The 16781-nt window shown below is 39.3% G+C and overlaps 1 pseudogene across 1 annotated transcript in view; it reads left to right on the top strand.

The window, feature by feature from the left end:
• LOC309630047 (non-histone chromosomal protein HMG-14 pseudogene) overlaps window positions 1-16781 on the top strand; it is a 39856-nt pseudogene continuing 23075 nt past the window's right edge. The window contains exon 1 of the transcript in view: window positions 1-16781. This exon is cut by the window's right edge and continues 23075 nt beyond it. The product of the transcript in view is annotated as a non-histone chromosomal protein HMG-14 pseudogene (transcript).

The raw sequence follows: 16781 nt of genomic DNA on the forward strand, positions 1-16781 counted from the left end.
CACGATGCCCAAGAGGAAGGTCGGCTCCGCCGAGGGGGCGGCGACGGAGGAGCCCAAGAGGAGGTCGGCGAGGTTGTCAGCTAAGCCGGCTCCTGCAAAAGTGGAAACGAAGCCAAAAAAGGCGGCAGGAAAGGATAAATCTTCAGACAAAAATGTGCAAACAAAAGGGAAAAGGGGAGCAAAGGGAAAACAGGCTGAAGTGGCTAACTAAGACACTAAAGAACACTCACCTACAGAAAATGGAAAAGCTAAAAACGAGGAGAGCCCAGCTTCTGATGAAGCAGGAGGGAAAGAAGCCAAGTCTGATTAATATCACACACCTGGTCCTATCAGGGGTCCCTGTCTCCCTTCTTGTACAATCCAGAGGAATATTTTTATCAACTATTTTGTAAAAAGTTTTATAGTAGCTCTAGAAACATTTTTAAAAAGGAGGGAGTCCCACCTCATCCCATTTTTTAAGTGTAAATGCTTTTTTTTTTAAGAGGTGAAATCATTTGCTGGTTGTTTATTTTTTGGTACAACCAGAAAATAGTGGGATATTGAATATGGGAGGCTTTGGTTGTCTTGGGTGTCAGCTTAACCTTCCACAGATGGAGGGTAGCTTTTATATCCTATAATACAAAGCATACTAAATGTCAGTTTGGAGTCAGTTGTGCATTTAATGTATTAAACACTTTAAATTACTTCTCTTCCGATGTTTTTGGTAGAATTGTTTCCTAAAGCAAACCACTCACCCCTTGATCTTGGCTCTCCTGGGCAGAATTTTGTGCACTCTGTAACATCTTTGGTCATGGTAGTCCAGTTCTTCTAGTAACTGTTAATGTGCTGTGAACGACTGACAATTTGAGTATGTAGTGTATATGATACTAAATTATGAATTAGTGGGACTTATGATGTAACATCATATCAATATTTGAAGGTATTGGTACTGGATATCCTGTGAAGGAAAATTTGCCTCCAAATTTTAAGCTGGAAAGTCACTGGAATAACTGTTCAGAAAGAATCTATATGATTTTTTAGATTTTTGGTACGTATGTTGAGAATTGTGTACAAATTAAAATGTCTGTGTACTGATCCTCAAAACAACCAATAAAATCTCAATTATGAAAGAAAAAAAAGGAGTTTACATGAAAATGAACTCACTTCAGAATGGGTTGATTGAAGTATAAAAAATTATGTATCAATAATTGGAGGTGGATAAAATTTCCATCTACTGGGAATGAGGTAAGACAAATTATAGGGGAATCATGTGGAGTGAAATAAAGGGGGAAGAAAAACAAACACTGGGGGAGCAGGTGTTTCCCATTCATTGTCACTCGCTCACTCAACAGAAAGTTACCATTCTCTCCGTTGCATAGAGGAGAACGCTAGCGCAGAGAAAAATTCAGTCACTGGCTCGAGTTTCAACTTCCTGCTAGTCTATGAATCTGTGACTACCCAAAATCAATAGTTTGTATCTATCTTATTCTCATTGCCTATAGTGAAAAAAAAAAAAGGATAAAAGAGGTATAATATGCCAGCTGACCTGATTCTCTGTTGCTGATGAGGCAGAGACAGGGTATTTGCCAAGAGCAACGGGAGAGGAGGCTAGAAATCTTGTCAAGGGCTGTGTTTCAAAGGCTGTTGCTCCAATCCCTAGGCCTGTAAGGTGCTAGAGGAGGGGAGCCAGGCCCACAGCAGCTGTTGTACTAGGCAGTTGTTATTCTGGGGACATGGACGCACTGTTCTCTTGGTACAGTTGAAGACAGAAAGCAAAAGTATGGGTTTGACAGTAGTCAGAGAGCATTGGTGGAAAAAACTGGAGAAATTCCTGCACATGAGGTTGGTGAAAAATCAGGGGAGCTTGTCCAATGACCTGCTCTGGATTTTCAGACACTAGGATAGATTCTTATCTGACTTACACAAGCTCAGTATGTTTCCTGGCTTGTATTTTAAGTTTTAAAATAGCAGTCTTACTCCAAACTGTCCATGTGAAATGCAGATCATCTACATTCTGTGATGTAATCTGCTTGGGTCATGGTGGTGAGAAGATTATCACATCGTTCTCATACAGGCAACTCTTTTAGGAGAACTTGGAGGAACAGAAAAGGGGCATCAGACAGCTCTAATTAGCCTTACTTTCATGAAAACTGAATTTCATGAAAATCAAGTTATTTTCAGCTAAGGATCACTGCTGAGAGGAAAGAAAAACCAAATGAGCTGAAGAGTAACAAGACCCTCTTTAAAAATGGATTCATAATGAACTCTCATTTCTATTTGGATAAGTAGTTTACACATAATTACTTAACCTATAGGATTGTGAGAGAGTTAAAAAGTTGACCTTATTCATTCATTCAAAAGTTCCGTCAACAGCTGTTGTTTGAGCATCTACTCTGTGCTAAATGCTATTCTAGGCTCTGATTATAGACTAGTGTGGCAAAGGCTGCTAGCTGATTCCTAAACCCATTTCCTCTTCTTGGAAACACAACTAGACTACATTTTCTAGACTTTGGAGTTAGGTTTGGATATGAGTGAGTACTAGCCAATAGACTATAAGGGAAAATGTTGCTTCTGCCCCTGCCATGTGTGATTCTCCATGAGAATCTTTCACCGACTATATTGACCTTGGGAACTACATTGAAGGTGGTGGACCACATAGAAGAAGGTGGCAGAATCACCGCTTAGAGGAGAGCAGTAAGAAAACTGGTTTTACACTTGAGATGAGCTAGAAATAAACTTGTTATAGCAGCTAGTGCAAACTCAGATAATATTAGCATGAACAACAGACTTGCTCAATGCCCTCTTGAGAGACAATAAATAAGCAAACCACATAAATATATTTGGTTGTATATGAAAATGTTAAGCCTAGCTATAGAAGAAGCCCCCATAGCTCAGGTTCATGCTAAAAGATTAAAACTGTTGTTGATACAAAAAAAAATTTACATTTGACTTTGGAATAAATGACTTTGGAATAAACCATCTCTTTCTCTATTCATCCTACCTCTCCACACCCTGCCCAACAGACACACGTACCTCTTTAATCAAGTACCTAATTTTCTGAAACAGTGGTGGACTCCACTGTATGCAGTGAATAAGAAAAACCACATCATCTTAGAGATTTCAGTTCCCTGTTTTCTTTCCTGAATGTTAATCCATTGTAGAAAGATATAAATGCATCTTTTCTGTAAGCAATAATGAAACATTGGTTGGCTGGTTAATTTTCTTCCATAAACAAAAGCAGAAATACTGAATACATTACCTGGTGGTAGAGCAGTGGAAAGATGACTGAGGTGATACTTAAAAGAGTTCTGAGATCCTGTCCTAATTATGTGATGGGAGCTAAAGAAGCTACTGCTGAGGTCTTAGTTGCCTCATATACGAAACTGGGGGTTTGGGCTAATTGACCTATAAGATTCCTCACACTTCTATTTCTAATTTTTGAGCCCGAACCCAAACTTTTTTTTTTTTTTTAATTGAACAGAAAAATGGTAGATGTGTGGCTCAAATGCAGTGCTTGGGAGACATTCTGCCTAGTTTACAGGTTCAAATGATGGGACTCAGCGTATGAACTTGGAATCCTTGACTCTCTGTTAGAGGCCTGATGCATTACCTAGAAAAAGGAGGCTAAAGAGACATTGGGAAATCCCAGGTGATTCAGAGATTCTGTTTGAATTATCCAAAAACCTTCCCAGGACTTTGACTTCATTTGACCCCTGTACTTCTGAAGTGTGTGTGTATATATGTATATGATTCTGATTTCCCAAAGATCTGAGCCTCCTTTGCCCTTTGAAGCTTCCACTTTTCAAAATAAGAACTGTATTGTTTTTAACAATTGGGTCTTTCTCTCCAGCTCTCCACCCCGACCTCAGCTTCTCTCTTCTCTGTGTTCTCTCTCAGCCCCTCTCAACTGTCTGGCTCCTGACGGTGTGCGTTGTGATTTAAGACACTCTGTGCTTTTCCCTTCCTTACCACGGTGCCTTTGATTCACATACAGACAGATACATTCTTGATCAGAGTTTGGCTGCCCCTCTTGGCTTGCTGGTGTTGCACTAGTAACTAATAAGCTAATAAGAGAAGGAGAGTGAGGAGAGCCTGCCTCCTTTTATAAAGCAAGTGGATGACAATGCTACAGCCTCCGTTTTGGCATCTTTAAGAAATGCTACCTGCTTTCCCACTGGGAGCCTTCGTTTGTTTGGTCAGGCCACATCACTGTGCAGAGGCTAGTGGTCGACATGCCGGACAGTGAAGGCCTGCTTGGATGAAGAAGACGAAATTTACGTAGTTGGAGGACCATTCTTTGTTCCATAGTGGATAAGCAATTGGGCTTCTTTGCTAAGTGTTCCATGTAAATCCTAAGTAGCCATTTTTAACCAGATTCTTTATAATCCTATTTATTTTTTGCCACCAACCTAGGATTGGGTCTTCAGACTCTAAACCTACATCCTTCTCTAGAGGCAGAAATGCTGGGAATTTTCTCCTGTGACCTATTTTTCAACACCTTTGCTGGATCCTTAGAGATATGACTGAAAAAGCTACAAGAAAGATTTCTTTATCTTACCTAAAGTTTCCTTCTTCTTTAGACATTTAAACGCCCTATTTCAAAATATCAAAGTTTTGAGTGCTCATATCCTTTAACCCAACAGCTCTACTATTGTAGTTATGTTTGCAAAAGCATGTGTATGTGTGTGTGTGTGTGTGTGTGTGTGTGTGTGTGTGCGCGCGTGTGTGCACAGATGTATACATACAAACATGATTATTCTCCTTGTAATAGCAAAACCTGGAAAAAACTTGGGGACTACTTAAATAAATGATTGGTCATCCATAGAGTTGAACAATATGCAGCTATTTTAAAAATAAAATAGCTATATATGATGATTTTGAAAAATCTGTTGCATTACTAAATGGAAAACATACTTGCACAGGCTGAACTCTTTTGTCAAAATTTTTATCTATCTACTATCTATTTATCTGTCTTTCTGTCCATCTGTTCATCATGCATCCAACCAGATACCTCTGCTGGTTTATGTATTAAGCATTTTATATTTTACTGAGAGTGTAGATAAAATCTGTTAACAGCAACTTCCTCTAGGAAGAGTGACTCTGGGAAAGGGAGATTTACATGTTATAGTTTACCTTTTTGTGATTTTTGAATTTCTAACTTGGTGCGGATATTGCTTTTATTTTTAAAAGATGTCATGTCAGCTGAGGTAAACTGGATTCTGATATTATGGAGGATTCCTCTTCTTTTTTTCTTTATATATTTCAAACCTGTGTAAGTCTTGTTTTAAAACGCCCTAATATGAAGGCTTAATGGTTATATAAAAATACCGTTCCAGTCACTTTCCTGAAAATGAATTTTGAAAGATGAAGGGAGAAACTCACAGGGGCTATAAGTCCCTGAGTGGTGAGAACACACGGAGGGGGCAGAGGAAAGGGCTGTGAAGGGAGAGGAGTGACACTGAGGGATGTGCTTCCCGCAATGCACAGAAGTGAGGCGAGCGAGGGCTGGCAGTTAGGAAAATTGGATTCCAGCCCCTCTCTGCCATTTCCTGCCCTCTTACACATATCACTTAACCTCTCCCAACCTCAGTTTCCTCATTTATAAAATAAGGGAATTGTGTTGGATGATTCCTGAGGTGCCTTCTAGCGCAGAAATCTACACAGTTCTATGAAATATCAGCCATTCTCCCCCCACATAATTGGCAGGAGGTGGTAATGAAATAAGGTCCAGAATATGACTCATCTTTCAATGTACATTTTCTCTGTCCTTCGACAGAAGTAGTCAGTAGGTCTTGTTTTTTTCCTCCTGTTACCCTAATAATAAGTCAGGATAAACCTCCTATAATGGACGCCACAGAGACTTTTATTGGCGGGGAAAAGCTGAGCTGGCCCAGAAATGCCCATTTGACAGAACACACTTCTAGTCAGAGACAGCAGAGGCAGGCACAGTGAATGAACGATAAGGTAGATCAGAGTGATCAGAGTTTTAGTTTAAAAAAAACAGAAAAACAGAAAAAAATACATCATTCATCATATGAAATTTTGCAGTTTGTGGTATGTTCTATTTTATCCGACTCTGCCCACCTGTTCTTTCTAAAGCCTTTCAACCCCACTAATGTTTTCTATTCCAAAACTACAGAGTAGAAAGAAGCCTGACCCAATCACTGCCATCCCAGCATACTGTCAAGTTACCATGATCCTTTAAAGCCCTTGGCTTGGGGTTATGGAAAGAATGAAAGCCAAAAGTCGGGTGATCACTATTTCATGGTGTGACCTAGGAAGGCCAATGCAATGTGAGAAATACTTCTCGAGCCCCTACCACATACTAGGCATCATGCTAAGCATTCAGTATTCAAAGGTCAAGGCCCTACGTTGAAGAAGATAGGAGTCTAAAGGGGGAAGGATCAACATATTTGTAACTACAGTACAAGTCCCACACCAGAAGGCCAGACCAGAGCTATGGAAGTACGGAGCAGGGGTTGTTTAGTCTGCCAAAGGGTCATTTGAGCTGGGACTTAAAGACAAATAACCAATATCCAGGGTCTCCTTTTGCTAACAGTTTCTGGCCTTACTGTAACAGGGAAAATATCTACATTTCTCTGCATGTGACTGCCCCAGAAGTGTACATGTGTGAAAAGAGCAAGCAGGTCATCTGAAAGATGGATGAAGAAAGACCCAGAAAGAGCAGAACTGCTCTGGGAATGTGGAAGAGTAAGGGAATGGGGAGCAAACCAGGGAAAGAATGGGCCCAAGAAGGAAGTAACGGGGAGACGGAACAGCGTACAGGAAGGGGTGAAACACTGTGGTGGGCTGTGCCACTAAGATATTGCAGATTTCATTCCAAAATGGTCTTGTTTACCTTCAGAGACTGTGTTTCACTGGGCATCCCATAGTAACTGCTGCTATAGTGCATCTCCTTTCATATAAGGTCCCCTGCTGTCATGAGCCTTCATGAGCATGGCGAGTTTTGTCCTGAAGCCTTTGGCAAAGTGGAACAAACCTAGCAGCACCTCTAAAGTGTGGACACCCTGCTGGGGTGAAGATGAATGGAAACACAACTGGGAAGTATTTCACAACCGGGTGTGAAGGGGTAGAGAAAGGAAAGAAAATATTTCTCTCCCGGAGTGATTTATACTAGATTTAGACGAAGACTCATAGCCAAGTGTAGGAATCAGCTGTAAGTCACTTGTGAAAGAACAAATACTGTATTTCTTTTCCACTCAAGCCATGTGTTTAAATCAAATCAGCAAATATTTTTAATAATATCATTGTTCTCCAAATGTTGTCATTGCTTGATTTATTTACCCTTCTCTGAGGAGAGTCAGTCTCAGAACTGCCGGAGTCACAGGTTCAGGGAGAAAAGGACAGGCTATTAATGGTTGACTGATACTATTTTCTTTTGAGGAATAAATTTAGAGTCTCTGCATCTTCTCAAATCCCAAAGGATGTCCCACAGTACTGAAAATTTTGAGGCTAGACTTGTCCCTGGTTTTAAGAATGATGAGTTTCCATAAAGGTCCTATTCAAATGTCAATTAATAGGCCAATACCTGAAGCCATTAACCTGTGAAGTCAATATGCAGAAAGAGTGATTTTGCTGTGTAATTACAGAGGAAGAATCAAGGTAAAACAGTACTGCATTTTGATGCCTAATAAGATATCGAAAAAGGGGAAGAGACATTAATGACAGATAACATCCATTTCATTATTTTAAGTGTTGACTTGGGGTCTGAGAAATATTTACCAAGCCATGAGTTTCTCAGTGTCATAGTTAGAATATCTAAAATTTTGCAAAATGGGGTATTGTGTCTCAGGGTCTGGAGAACTAACGATACTCACTTTTTTCAGGTCGTCGACAGTATGTAGTTATATGGATTGAGCTGCAGAGCGCCCTAAATCCATATAACTACACGCCATATTATCATACAGTTTCAACTTTATTGCATATATGGAATTAAGGACTTAAGATACATAGCTTTTCCTCTAAATCACAAAGTGGAATATTCAAGGTCCTTAATTGAGTTGTGATGATAATGTGAGAGCAAAACCAAAAATAAAACCCTGAGCTCCCAATTCCCAGTCCAGTGTTTTCTGTAGATTCCACTGTTTCTGAAATACCAAAGAGAAGAATTCTAGAACACCTCATCACAGAAATCACAATTCAAAGAGAAATCAGAGTTTTCAAAGCCATCTGACTGGCAAATCCATGCCATTTCCCAGACTTCACCTCAGCCCCTGGAGCTGTCACATTCAGAGGCTGTGTGATTTCATGCAGAGTGTGTGTTCAGCAGTTTGGCAGACAGGTTAAGGCCACCTGAGAATACAAGGGACCACGATCATGCATATGTCCCAGGAGCAAGTCTAGAAATTGAGAGAGTAAATAAATGAGAACTGTGGGTGGGAGAATCCCATGCAGTAGCTTTCTGTCTGCAATAATCAACCTAACCCTGAATCAATGAGCAAGCATTTATTTTGAACAACCTACATCTTCAATAGCATGTAAGGAGCTATAGAAAGGCAGAGACAAGTGATGAACATGTAGAGGAAAAGCAGAGATCTGAGACTATTTTCCTGGTTAATCGTAGGCACCATCTCAGTAGTTGCACCGTTAATTAACGAGTCCTGATGACATGCTATTCTTGGCATCAGATGGTAGGTATTCTAAAAAAACCCAGAAGGTAAATGATTTTTCATAACTCTTGACAACCTTCAGGATGTCTTGGTACGGATCAGTTATCACTTATCATCTTCCTGGCTTTAGGGAGGCTCATCACTGGATGCTCAGTCATTATGTTATTCCCTATAAAACTGTTGAAAGTAAAGCCATAGTATTCAAAGTGCTTATTTTGCACAAAATGAATTAATATCTTGCACCTCAAGCCTGCCAAGTTTTAGCCTCTAATAGACATTAATGCTGTACTTCACTTTACATGATATATTCCTGAAAGCTATGAGTAAATATTTTTTGGATATATCAAATTACATATAAATACACGGTAAGAGTTGGCTATTTAAAATGGTTCTGTCTAATTCAACAACTTTTCCTAAGAATCAATTTCATTGCAGGCATTGAACTAGGTGCTGCGGATGTACAGATGAATATAGCTTGATTCTTGTCATTAAAAACTCTGAGAGTTTAGTGTAAGAGAGAGATGCATTAATACCAAACGTCAATATCGTATGCTGAGTGCAAACATAGAGGCAAGCATAGGGTGCTGTGAGAGAACAAAGGAGGAACTAGTTCATCCCGTGGAGATCAGTAACAGTGCCTGGAAGAAAAAGAAATGGCTGAGCAGAGCTTTGAAAAAATAAGGAAGATTCTTAAAGAATTCTCTGGTCCAGTAATCATTCCTTATTTATTTGTATTGTTTGTATAATCTCGGCCAAAGCGCAGCCTTATTTCTAACTCTTCAATTGTAGAAAAGGGAATTAGGAGCAAACTCACCAGATGGATTGTTAAGGTCAGTTCCATGTTGCTGATCTATACATTCTTTGGTTCTTTCCTGTAATTTTTTTTTTTCCATAAAGAAAGTGCTCTTAATGCAAAGCACCCCTGCCTTGTACTGTAAATGTTATCAATGTATTTACATTTAACCTGAAAATATAATGGGAAACGAGTATCAGTGGTACCACTAACAAGTCTTATACAGAAAGTTTAAACCAATGTGAGAGAAAGGAGCAGAGCTTTGTTTTCATGGCTACATTAATGAAAAGGTTTGTACAGTGGGGAGGGCATGACCTCCTGGAGAGAAAAAAGCTGAACAATCATAATACATCAAATTCTGCCTTCTGGGAAGTGTCTGTGACTATATGTCTGGTATCTCTGCGTATCAATCTTCACTTTCAAATAGCTCTCTCTTAATCAGCATATTAGTGAAGAAAGAGTTTTTATTGAATAGATTTACATTTATTTTCTCAGGATTTTTCAGGGGGTGTTGTAGGTGTGGAGAAGGATACTGATGACAGAATCATGTAAACTCAAAGGTTCTTATTGGAAAGGTATTCAGGCAGGTAAATAAGCATAGCTAGTATGTAAGAGCATGTGATATTAGGGCTGGGGGCAGGCGATCATGCCCCAGCTCCATCCATACTGTGCAATGAGGGCAGGCTTCCTGAGTTCTCCCACACATCCTGTTTCCTCACCTGTAAAACACAAGGACCTAGATATACTAAAGATTGGCTTTCCTCATCTTTATTTATGGGGAAGTTGTTGAGTCATTAAAATATCATGTTATTGATCTACTAAAGAAAAATCTACAGGATAGTGAAAAATATCTCACAAACACAAAATTAGAATGGCATTGACGGTCCATAAGTGGAGGAAAACCATGTTCTAATGAACTGCTTTAGGGGACAGTTGCCTTACCTAAGACTTGGTAGTACTGAAATCAAAGACAAAACCCATCCCAACAGAGAGAGCAATGAGCAAGGGAGCCTTGCTAAATGTATTGCTATCTGCTAATGCCCAGATGAAGATGTGTTTTTAATTAGCCTTTTGGCTGTCTATAAATGCTTGCCTTTATTTGTTTCTTTTTCCCCTAACAATTGCATAGTAAATGGAGAATCTTAATTGGTACATGCTAATGCACCTTCATAAAGACCTCCTTTAGCAAAGCTCTGTAAAATGTTGACACAGCCTTGACTCTAATGCTTTATAATGCTTCTGACTTTAAAAAACAAAATGTATACATAGGGCTTCTTTTTTCCTTTAACCTGTCGAACTTTTATCAGCCAGTGGTGATTTTTGAATAGTTGTTTTTTTTTTTTTTTAAGCAGGGAAGTTAGAGTTTACAAACTCTCAGCATTTATGGACTGAGACTAACAGTATCTAAGATGCCTGATTCATTTCTCATATAGAGTGTATATCTGAGGGCTTCCAAGCTGGAGGGCTTTTTTTATACATCTGGAAACGAGAACTGCACATTTCCTCTTTTCTAAATCCATGATCTGGAAAGATCATATGCATAATGAAAAATGGATAATCTTTTGACAAGGATATAGATTTTTCTGACTAAACAATAAGTCTTCTATCAGGTGAGTAGACCAGTCCCTCCTTCCAGCATCCAACTGACCCTGGATGGGGATAAGTGTTGCAGAGCAGGCAGGGCTCTAGGGCTTTGCAACCTCAAACCAAAGTCTTGCCTATTCATGCACAGGTGGCTCTTTTTTTTTTTTCCAGTCCAGAGCACTACTACTTTCCTAAACACCTGAGATCTCATACCTGGGTGAGGGGGGGAGGGCTGTGTCCTTTTTTTTTTTTCCCTCAGAGAAGGTAGTATCTTGAAGGAAATAGCTTTGCCTTTGGAGTCAGAGAGACCTGGCTTCAAATTGCAATGCCCTTATTTTGATTTGGGACACCAGTAAAAATGAAATTATAAGTCTATCAAAGTACAAAATAGACCACACCAAAGTTACATGTATACACACACACACACACACACACACACACGTATACATATATACACATACGCGTGTACATGTGTATATAAAATGAGCTGCAAGAAAAGAAGGGTGCTGTCTGTGCAACTCTGCTACTATTGCTGGGGAACCTGAAGGCTGGAACTGTTCAAGGTTTCTAGTCTCCCACACCAATGCTACAACTTTTACTCTAAACAACTGAGAATTTGATAAGAAGGAGAAGGACAAAAGAGATGAGAAATGGCTGTTGCTGTTTCAGGCTTTCAGTAAATTTTCCTTTTAAAACCCCTGAAACCCAAAGTGCTGCAAGAAGGCTGCGTGGAAAGGCTGCAGGCAGCGGGGAGGTCACCAAAGGGAGGAGGGGATAAGAGCAAGGTGCCCAGGTGCTCAAGCCAAAATCAGTTTTCTCTACAGCCCTCTCTGCTGACTCCCAGCACAGAGAGGAAGACCGCAACCCCTGGCAGCCTCCCTTCCTGTGGAAAGCACGGACAAACCTGTTCCTCTAAGGCTCTGGGGCCTGCCTGAATTCCGCTGGTGCCCTGACACCCCGCAGGTGTTATACTTGCCCTCAGACTCTGTCTTTCTCACAGGCCACAGGCCCCTGAGATTCTAAGGAGAGTTCATGAGCTCCTCTCCCTGGGCCAACTGGTCACCTTTATTTCAGCGTGTGATGACTCTGGGTAATGTCTGTCTCTTTCGAGTGCACACACAGGCTCAGAGTTTAGTTTTCACTCAGACTTTTGCCTCTTCATATTTGCACGGCCACAATGAGGACATTTCACCCAAAATTAACATCCCAGAGTAGAAATTAAAGAGACGCAAGAAAGGGACAAAGAGCAGAACCCCCTCTGCACTTCCACTGAAAGTCCTAACTCTGGACCTCGTTGCCTGTTATGTCAGGGTTCTGTTAGGTCTCACACTGCATCCAAGCTCCTCTCCTTGGGTTCTCCTTAAGTCAAATGTTGACGTTGTTAAGCCTGGTTAGACAAGACATATGGCCAGGTATCAACACATAGGACATGTTCTGAAGAATACACCAAGAATTCTACTGAATTTTGGAGGTTAGGCCTTTCTACTATTTTCCCACTCAAGAAAAAGGATCCAAACATAAAGTGAGCATGGCATTATTATAGGGATTATCTTAAATCTGTTCTAATTTTTGAAAAATTTATTTGCAAGCTTTTATACCGTATCAGTAGATCACACTATCTGCAGACAACTTACAACTCATCTTGACATATGCACTAAAAGTTGGCATGAATGATCAAATCACATCACCGTACTTGTCTAACAGGCTAATAGTATAAGTTTATGTTATTAAATGTGCAGAAATCCAATGTCCCAGTTTTATTTATCATCACACTGGACACCTGTTTGTGGTTTTGTTGCTTTTTAATCCCTCGATGCTATAGAATACCAAGGAATGTGGAGGTCGGAAATTCTTTAATCTGAGCAACACCAGGATTTCTATGGCTTTCTGCCAGCCACCAAGTGAGAAAAAGTCTGGACAACAAAGTGATAAAAAGAGCTTTTTATGCAGATAATTGATAAGCATATGCTAATGAACCAGCTTCCTACTTCTTCCACCAGAATATTACTGCATTTCAAGCGCTTGGAAAAGAGTGAGTTTGAGATTTGCTCATAACTTGCAGCCAGTTCCTGTGTAAATTTTAGGTGTTTGGAGGAAAATCAAGTACAGTACTTCCATTGCTTTTCCATCCTAACTGAGTTCTTCTAGTCTGAAAATACTGGGTTGCTAAGACAGTTGAGGGTAATGCCTAATGGAGAGTCTAGGCTTATCTCTGAATTTACAGAATTTGCTCTCAGGATTCTCTCTGTCAATACAAGAAATCATGGACTAACCATACTCCTGGCAATCTACAGTTCTTCTGCTGGTCCTTTGAGATTCTCTTGCATGTATTATATATGATACTCATCTGATATTAGCAGTTAACAATGTTAACTGGGCTGAAAATGATGATGGGAAGTAAAAATTAAAAATAGAATATAGCCTTACCAAATTAGAAGTTTAATGAGAAAAGATCTCTTACTCATTAAAATTTTTCCTGTCTCTTCTGAACCAATCTTTGTACCTCCTACTGTTATGCCCATTTGATTCTTCAAACTAAGCTTTAAGGAAGAAGTTCCACCCTGATTAAGGAGGTTCGATTATTGTATTAATGAAATGACTAATTATGTCAAAGCTTACATAACATACCTGTATTATTCTTCACTTCAATGAGATTAGGTTGAAATACGTCTTCCCTGACAGAAAGTAGTTGAAGATAGTTGCAACTACCTTTAACTAATTAGGTGAACTCTGTTCAAAATTAGAGATTTATAATTCTGGACCAATTGAGGGTCCATGGTAACATAGTGTAAAGTCATCTCTAATGTAAAAGGATTAGCAAGTTTTAATAAAGTCCATTATAATGTCCTTGACCAGTATTTAGGCTATGGAATTCTGCTTTGTTGTGACTTTGAAAACCAGCTCTTACTTTGACAAGATTTATTCTACAGAGCCTCCCTGGACAGTAATAAACAGTTGATCTTAACAAATACTAGTAACCAATAACCATTGTCTGTTTTGGTACAAAATTGACACATAATGCAAATAAGATAGGAGTTGTATTTTATAAATCTTGCCTGTTTTGTTTTGAAATGAAGATAGGTATGTTGTATCATGGTAGCAAAAGGCTTGGATCTGAAGTTAAACAGCCTTGGTTCAAATTTTGTTTCTTCACCGCCAGTTGGGACTGTTAATCATACTAACCTTGTCAAGATGGTGTTACAGTTAAAAGAGATATTATGAGTAAAGCATAGAATGCATCTAATAACTGAATAAATTAATAAAGCTGTGTCTACTTGAGGAACAAATGTTCCTGGATAGTAGAGATATTTTATCCTTTCCTTTTCCTGTTTTTCTCTTGCTTTCAAGCAACATTATTTTAATTTTATTTTTTACTTATGCCCTTTGAGCATTTTAAAGGCATGGCCTATTCTTGAGGGCCAGAGTTAAAATTACGAAACACTTTAAACACGGATACTAAGTGAACCTGGGAAACAATGGTGGGAAATAGGAAAGGCAGGTGTCTGAGGGCCCTAATTTGGCATGGCCTGGGTTAGTAAGAATGGATACTGCAGGGCTGCAGAACTGCTCTGACTAGAAGTAATCATAGGGCAGAATATTCTTAAAGGAAGGACGTGGGAAAAGTAGGCATAAGGATGCGTATATGTACACGAACCTGTGTAGAGTTTATCCCTGTCTTCTCAGGTGCTTTACTTAGCAAATGAGCTCAGCAATAGTCCCCCTGAAATTGCTTGCTCTGGGGTGCTTAACAAATGGTTGGCCGTTTAATGGCCCAAGGCAGAGCCAGGGAAGGTTAACGCTGTGACAAAATGGGCATTAACTATGATAACAACTGTTTTCATAGGGGATTATTGCTACTATAAACCTTATTCAACATCATAACGCTAGCAATAATTTTTCTTTTTCTCCAATTTTAAAATTAAGTCATGCACCAGGATGTACATGACACAGAGGAGACCTGAAAACTCAAAGTGTTAGACATTTAATTGTCTTTTCATAACTCTCCGTTGTTGCAAGAAACCACTCAGATGCATATTCTAATGTTTGGATAGATTATATTACTCACACTAGACGAAGTGCATTTAGGAAGAGAGATGGCAATTTATTAGATCTTATTGTGACAAAGACTCATACTCCTCTCTCCCAAACCTGACCAAACTTCATTTTGACTAAATTTGATGTCCATGGTTAGAGCATCTACTCTGGCTTGGACAACAAAAGATAGGGCACGTTTATATGAAAAATCTCTGTCCAACTGCACATTGCCTGGCTGGGAAAGAAACCACCTGAAGTTGTGTGTAACCTGATCTCATTAGCACAGAATATGCATAATTTATCATAGGAGCATTTGGAAGATAAAATGCCTGTGTAATGTCAAATTATTATGTAGTACACCTGGAACTAACATAATGTATGTCAAATATATTTCAATAAAAACAAATTTAAGTTCCTGTTTAGTAAGAATGAGATGGTTCTCTGGTAATCTTCAGTTGTGGAGCACAAGTCAAGAATAGCATGCAGGAAAGTACACTATCTGAAAGAAAGCGTGGTTTGCTGGGATCAGGATAGTGGGACCCCTAGTGGAGGTGTTAGAAAGGGCAGGCTCTGGATGAGGGGCTTTTGATGGAGACTTCCTGAGCTGTTGTTTTCTTCCAAAAGAGGAAGGGGAGGGACAACGTCAAGCATCTTTCTTCCTAATTCAGTCCAGATCAGGACGGATAAATAAACCTAGAGTGAACTTGCTAAGTAAACATTTGCAGCTGAGTCCCAGCATAGCCAGTTCTCAAATGAGCTGGAAGAGATGGCATTGCTGACTCCATTCAAAGGCTGAGTTTTTCCTTCTGCCACTTGAGCTCAAGTAGATTTGGCTTCCTTATCACTTCTCTTTCCCATGTGTATCCTATTCATTTCTCAGATTCATTTTCTTATATTTTTGGCCTCCATTTCTACTGTTGATCCTCTTCTTGCTTAGTTTTGATTACCTACTTTGGTTATTCCCTTCGCCTCTCTTTTTTTAGAATTTACTTTCACTCACACATGCGTGTGCACACACACACACACACTCCCAGAACACAGAAAGAAACTTTAGTATTCCTCTTCCTTTCGGACCACTCTGGAAAACAGCCAATAGTCTTTTCTTTAACTCTTTCCTTCTGCTGTATCTTTAGCCCAGCTTTAATTGTCTAGTTTCAAATCACCAATAGCAAGTTCCCCATATACTCCAACATATGCAGTATTAGATTTAAGCCTCTTTCACATTATCCTATTTTGGGGTTTGAAGCAGGATGGCAATTTACTTATATGTACTGAATTTTTATTGTATTTATATATTCTAAGACACCTATCATTAGGAAGCAGTGACCATTTGGAATGTTTCTGATGGATGGTCATGTAGTCTCTACTTGATCACTTCAATTAAAAACAAATTCTAAGACAGCAAGCATCATTTTATTCTTAGTTTGACTTATGAGAATATTCTTCTCTGCTCTTAGACAAAATCTGTTTCCTAAAAACCATCTCATGTGGACAACAGGTCTTCCATATAAAGTTTATACTTTCTTGTTTGGTAGAATTTTAACTATTTTTAAATAGGTATCCACCCCGAGTCTTCTCTAAGCAAAATATTTTCATTCTCTTTAAAATTCATCCCGAGGGAGACAGCACAATTTTGACCAGCACCCAACTCCACTTATCATGACCCCGACTCCACCCTTAGCCCACTTAGGTATGGTCTAAGTCATAAAGAATATAGTGCTTATTTATCAAACAAATTTTAAAAGTAAAACACACTAGCA

The sequence above is a fragment of the Balaenoptera borealis genome (assembly GCF_965194805.1).
Source record: "Balaenoptera borealis genome assembly, chromosome: 5".
Taxonomy (NCBI): domain Eukaryota; kingdom Metazoa; phylum Chordata; class Mammalia; order Artiodactyla; family Balaenopteridae; genus Balaenoptera; species Balaenoptera borealis.